Source organism: Palaemon carinicauda, chromosome 10, assembly GCF_036898095.1.
Source record: "Palaemon carinicauda isolate YSFRI2023 chromosome 10, ASM3689809v2, whole genome shotgun sequence".
NCBI lineage: Eukaryota > Metazoa > Arthropoda > Malacostraca > Decapoda > Palaemonidae > Palaemon > Palaemon carinicauda.
The window spans coordinates 117861811-117867810 of record NC_090734.1 but is presented as its reverse complement, the minus strand read 5'-3'; positions in this window follow the sequence as shown (position 1 = coordinate 117867810).

Sequence of the window (6000 nt, the reverse complement as noted above, 5' to 3'; positions counted from 1 at the left end):
GTCACGGTTTATGCAGGGTAACATGAACATCAGGATCCTTTAAGGGTCCTAGGTCGGTGACGTAGGTAATTGCAAAGCTGAAGGCTCAAAACCCATCCCCACCTACCTGCCCGTCCATGGGGTCGTCGTCCAACCTTAGAGAGGACACTCTGAGGAGATAGGGACCTCTAGATGGAGCATTTCTCCCCAACCTTGATACCCAAGGGCGGAGAGCCTCTCTTGCAAGCCAGAGAGATTCATCATCATCCTGACGGGAACCATGTAGGCAAACCTTCTGTAACAGAAAGGGGACATAAGTCTGGATGTTCCTTGAACTTTGGTTAGTGATCCTATTCACAGGCTGGGATCAGCTGTATAACTCATAATAAAAATCAATTTTAAAGAAAAGTCATTTAATGAACTATCTTTTGGGGTATAGTTCGACACTTGTATTCATGAAATGTGACACTGTTGGCGCATTCGCCACAGGTTGGCCACCCCTGACTCAGACGTTCAGAACCGGGTCTAACATTATTTACTGGATATTAGTATTCTATTGATTCATCTGTTCACTGACCAGAGTTTCAAGGAACAGTAGATAGCCTCTCATGGCATGGTTGGTCTCGACCCGGCCCTTCATTAGAAGGGGCCAACGTTCGGTTCCCAGTACTGAGTGGAAACTTATTTCTATTTGAACACTATGTTGTATGGATATTTATTCATATTTAGGCATAGTTAGAATTGAATATGCATAAATATAGGCATAATCAATTTATTTCTATTTGAACACGATGTTGTATGGATATTTATTCATATTTAGGTATAGTTAGAATTGAATATGCATAAATATAGGCACAATCAATTTATTTCTATTTGAACACTATGTTGTATGGATATTTATTCATATTTAGGTATAGTTAGAATTGAATATGCATAAATATAGGCACAATCAATTTATTTCTATTTGAACACTATGTTGTATGGATATTTATTCATATTTAGGCATAGTTAGAATTGAAAATGCATAAATATAGGCATAATCAATTTATTTCTATTTGACCACGATGTTGTATGGATATTTATCCATATTTATACATAGTTAGAATTAAATATATGCATAAATATAGGCATAGTTATGTTCATATATTTTTATTAGGACTTTCAAGAATAGCTAATGAATATTACCAACGCAAATTCAAAGTGTCATTAAAGTAAGTACAGTTTACTTTGTATTCATGTTAAATCCTTTCCTTTACAGCAAAACAAGAGATTGGCCACCCGTGGTCTGAATGATCTCTGTCTGTACCGGAGCTCCGGTAACAATCTCCGGTACAAAGGTCCGTCATAGTGACAACGTGAACACCAGAGGAAAACTAATATTAACCTCAATGCTGATCGCCTGTACGATATCCGGTTAAGCCGGAGATTCGATGAAAAGGATCGTAATAACGATATTGTGATTATTCATGAAAAAGGGTTTATACCCTGATTCTGATCGTCTGATTGATCTCTGTTTGTAACGGAGAACCAGTGACAAAGGTCCGTCATCGTGAAAACGTGATCCTCAGCGGTACGATAACATTCTCTAATACTGAATGTCTGTGTTATCTCCAGTGAAGCCGGAGATTCGATGAAAAAGGGACCGTAATAATGAAACTGTGAAGTCTTCATCGGTATCACATTGTTAACTCCGGTTCTGGACGTCTGCTTGATCTCTGTTTGTACCGGAGATCCGGTAGCAAAGGCCCGTCACCGTGATATCGTGACCGTCCCCGGTACGATAACATTAACCTCAATGAATGATTGTGTTATCTCCCGTGAAGCCGGCCGTAACGGTGTAATTATGATCAAACATGACAAAGGTTCGTGTGTAAAAGGCTTCAGCCGGAGTCCGAGTGCCGGATTTCACCGTTGCACTCCAAAAATCTGCTCCTGTACGATAACTAGTTCTCACCCAATGAGTATCCATTATAGCGGAGCATAACTCAAGGCGGAGCTAAGCATAACTCAAGGCGGAGCTAAGCATAACTCAAGGCGGAGCTAAGCATAACTCAAGGCGGAGCTAAGGGTGTCGATATAAAACGACCCCAATTAATGACTCATACACTAACGTACCTATTAATAGTGTTAGCTATATTAACAGTAACCACATCAATAAAAACGTTTATAATATTAAACGTACTATCATCAACTCTGATACTAAGAGGAGGCCTGAATAACTCGTGATCGTATAAAAACGGAGAACGGGAAATTCACCTCTCTTACTCGAGCTAACAAAGAAAACGAGAGAAGGGATAACTCTGTCTGTAGAACAGGGAACGAGCAGTCTCTGTTTTCGCTCTCAAGGTTACATAATAAAAAACTAACATCACACAATAAAACAAGAAAATTAATAAAATTGATTGCTTTTCTTAGTAATTGTAATAACCAAGAACGAAGAATAACGACAACGTAACAAATAAACAAGGATATAGTCTAAATCGAAGCCTCTGAGGCGAGTACAAACTAACAGACTAAATCGCTAAACTTTAATTCGCTATTCTTTAAATCGCTATTCTTCGTAGGTCCAAATTGGACTTGCAAGCAAATAAATACCATAGTAAAAACTAATAAAAATTAATGATAACACAAAAAGGCCATAAAACGTAAGTGATATAACCTAGATGACAGAGTACCAGATGGGCAAAAATAACTAGAATATTTACCGAAGCGAACATAACCCAAAATGGCTGCCGATACCTCGGCAGGACAATCGCTTCCAAAACTAAAATCCACCATATTGGAAACAGAACAAATGCCCGGTACTGTCAAAAGCTGCCAAAACAAACTATGGTACTTAACATTGGTAAGGGTGAAGTAGCAACGTCAGTCATGTTGAAATAACGAGAAACTCTTCGAAAAAACACTGTGCCCAAAAAACTCAACTTGTATGCAAGTTCCAAATCAGAAGGATAACCTGGTGAGCGCGAGTGGTAGGTGTCGGTAGGGTAACCCAACTGTATTCTCTAGGGCCTGTCACGGCCCTCCCCCTTTGATGAAGGGATTATCTAAATGGAAGACAGCCTGTGAATAGTGTTTTACAAACGCCCTTGTTAGATATACGACACCAACAAGGTGCTCGCGCGAGGGTTGTAACCTCTGCATTCCATGCTTTTAATTTTCTCTGGTATATTTGGAAGATTTATATCAGAAAAAGTACAAAGAAGGACTTTTTCGCCGGCCGTCACAGGTCGACCCAGAAAGTAATTTGTACTTTTCCCAATTATACAAAGCAGAATTCTTTACTTATTGTAGTACAGCAACGGCTGGAATATGGCTATTAAAACTTTTAATGAGGTGTAAATGACCAGCAGATAGTTACCCTGCCAGCGGTAAGGAGGCAACCACCACCTCTGTAGCTCACTGTAACCTCAACTGGATTGAAGCTGGGACTAAGATTAAGGGTTGGTGATGGCGGGCAAGTTTGAGCATAGAACTCAGGTTTGTATTGCTAAGAAAAAATACAAATTACCTTAGAATTTATTTGTCCCGACACGAATACAAACCATCCTTCTTTACTTATAGGAGACTTGTCCTTAGGAGGGAGGAAGTTCCCGTTCCAGTTGGCTGAAAACTTTATCAGAGATGAATGCCAAGAAAGAGTGCAGGAATCATGTCCCCTGCATTGGAGGGTTGACTTTTGAGCTGAAAATCAGTGTTGTAGCCTAGCAAAGAGCGTGGTGCATTTGTTGAATAGTGTTGTAAGCTTGGTACATCAAACACCCCCTCATAAGGGGTGTGGGGAAAGGACTGTTCAGTATTCAGGTACAGAATAGCTTAAAACTGAATGGGACTTACATGCATCGACATCAAATCCAGATGGCATGTCTTCGAAGTTGTACTACTAAAGAGGGGAAGATCGAAAGGAAAAAAAAAAAGGGGGGCAGTCAGACAATCCTTTAGTTCCCACCTCATACGTCATCCTTGCCTTGATCTGATGCTAGTGGTCCTGTGAACGGAGCCGGGGTAGGTATTCCACTAGCTGTGCATCTACTACAGGTCCTGATGAAGAAATCTGTGGGTCACGCCCGAAGGAACAGGACATTTAATGTCGCTTGATATTTCCGTCAATTAAAACCTGCCAGATACATTCTAGAAGGGTGGCAAGCACCTACTCAGCTGAGCTTGATGGCTCATGTTTGGAGTTCCTTCTGAGGAAGAAATTGAAGATCTGGATGCTGCCAAGTAGTAAATCAATCCAAATAACTACTTATTACCCCTTCATGTTCAGTCGGTAGAGAAACAGAATCTACCTGGTTTAGATCCTAGTTTCTTACCCTCAATATTTGGTAAGCAGAAGGATGAGATTTGTATCTCCCGAAATCGGGCAATCAAGCGGAAAATCTGTCAGCAGGACTCTCTTACTACTACCAGCGACAAACAGGAGGCTGCTCCGAGGTCAAGGCTCTTGGCTATGGATAATTCAAGATTGTTTCCGCGGTCTTTTAACAGGAATGGCGGGTCTTAAAAGTATCTTTGGACAATGGTTTCTCCTCTCAAGGAAAAAGCTTGAACCTTGGAACCACTTATGTAGAAGCACTATTGTTGGTGACACCTCGAGTATTAAAGGCCTGGCTCCCTAGCCAGCAATAGGCTCCCCTGGCTGGAAGTGAGCAGGAACTCACTGCTTATGGTCATGTCTGAAGAAAACCTTTCCATGGCCGACCCGGAGATATGTCCGAGTTGAAGGAGTGGGCATCTTTGCCTTTTATCTCGGAGCTTTAAGCATCCTTCTCCTTCCTAAGGGACTTAAGCCTTGTCGGGCATTTCAAAGTTCATGGACACAACTCTTGAACGCTGGACTGACTCTGGCATAGGTGCAATTTCAAAGTAGCTGGTGACCAAAGAAATTTTGAACACGCTGGACCAAAGATTCCGGGGCTGTACTAATCAACTAGAGGTCATGCCAAGCCAACGCTGAACTTCCAGATGGTTGGGGCATCATAGGTGATTGATAAGGAGGCAAGAGTAGCTCTATGCTCGAACAATCAGGAATTAGAGTTCCTGAGGTTATGACAGCAGAGTTACGCATCCCCAAGGAAGGGTGTTGTGCCTAGTTCACTGTCTTCCGAACTAAGAACAAACACATAAGACAGTGTCCTGTTTGCCTTGACAAATTGTAGGTATCCCTGGTGTGATGCTACTTAACTTGGAATTCCCCTGCTGAAGTGCCTCGTCCTCTCACGGCCTAAATGCCCTGGTCGCTATGGGATGTCGCCTCCAGCTTGGACAAGAACCCAAATAGGAAGCTTGATCTGAAAAGTTCGGTCTACTTGGCATTCACTCTTTCAAGAATCAAACTTGACAGATAGCAAGAGAAGCTTGAAGAGATGTCTTCTTTACCAGAACCTGAATTTTTCTGAATGACCGGTGAAGTTGATAAGGTCTGATACAGGACTCAGCCAAGGCTCAAGGATGAGAAAGAGAACAACAGAGTGAAGACACCAGAGCTACTCCGTCCGGCTCTGCTATCTTCTTCCTTCAACTGAGATATTGAGGACCCACTACTAGAGGTGCCACTGGTGGACTGTTTCCCCCACCACCTTTTTTCCGGGGTCCTTAGCCTTGAGAGAGCTTAGAGTCTGTGAAATGCAAGGAGGTACCTGAAAGCTAGGACGCTTTACATACAAAGGAGGTATCATTGGTGGACTGCTTACCCACCATCTTTTTTCAGGGAGAGCTGAGAGTCTGTGAAAAGAAACGAAGTGCTCAAAAGCCGAGGCACTTTACATATAAAAGCCTGATGGGTGATGGTCGTTCTTTCATGAAGCTTGTATCTCAATAAGAGAAGCACTTTGTCAACTGCATCTGACAAAGGCCAGACCATGAAAGAAGGTATCAACACGGGCCATCACAAATCTCTACTACATTCTGATAACCAATTGGATGGATGCTGAATACACCCCTAGCTTTCAGTTTGGCCTTAAGAACTTTCAGGAGCCGGGGTTCTGCTTAACTGGAATGAGTTAGTGACTGTTTAAA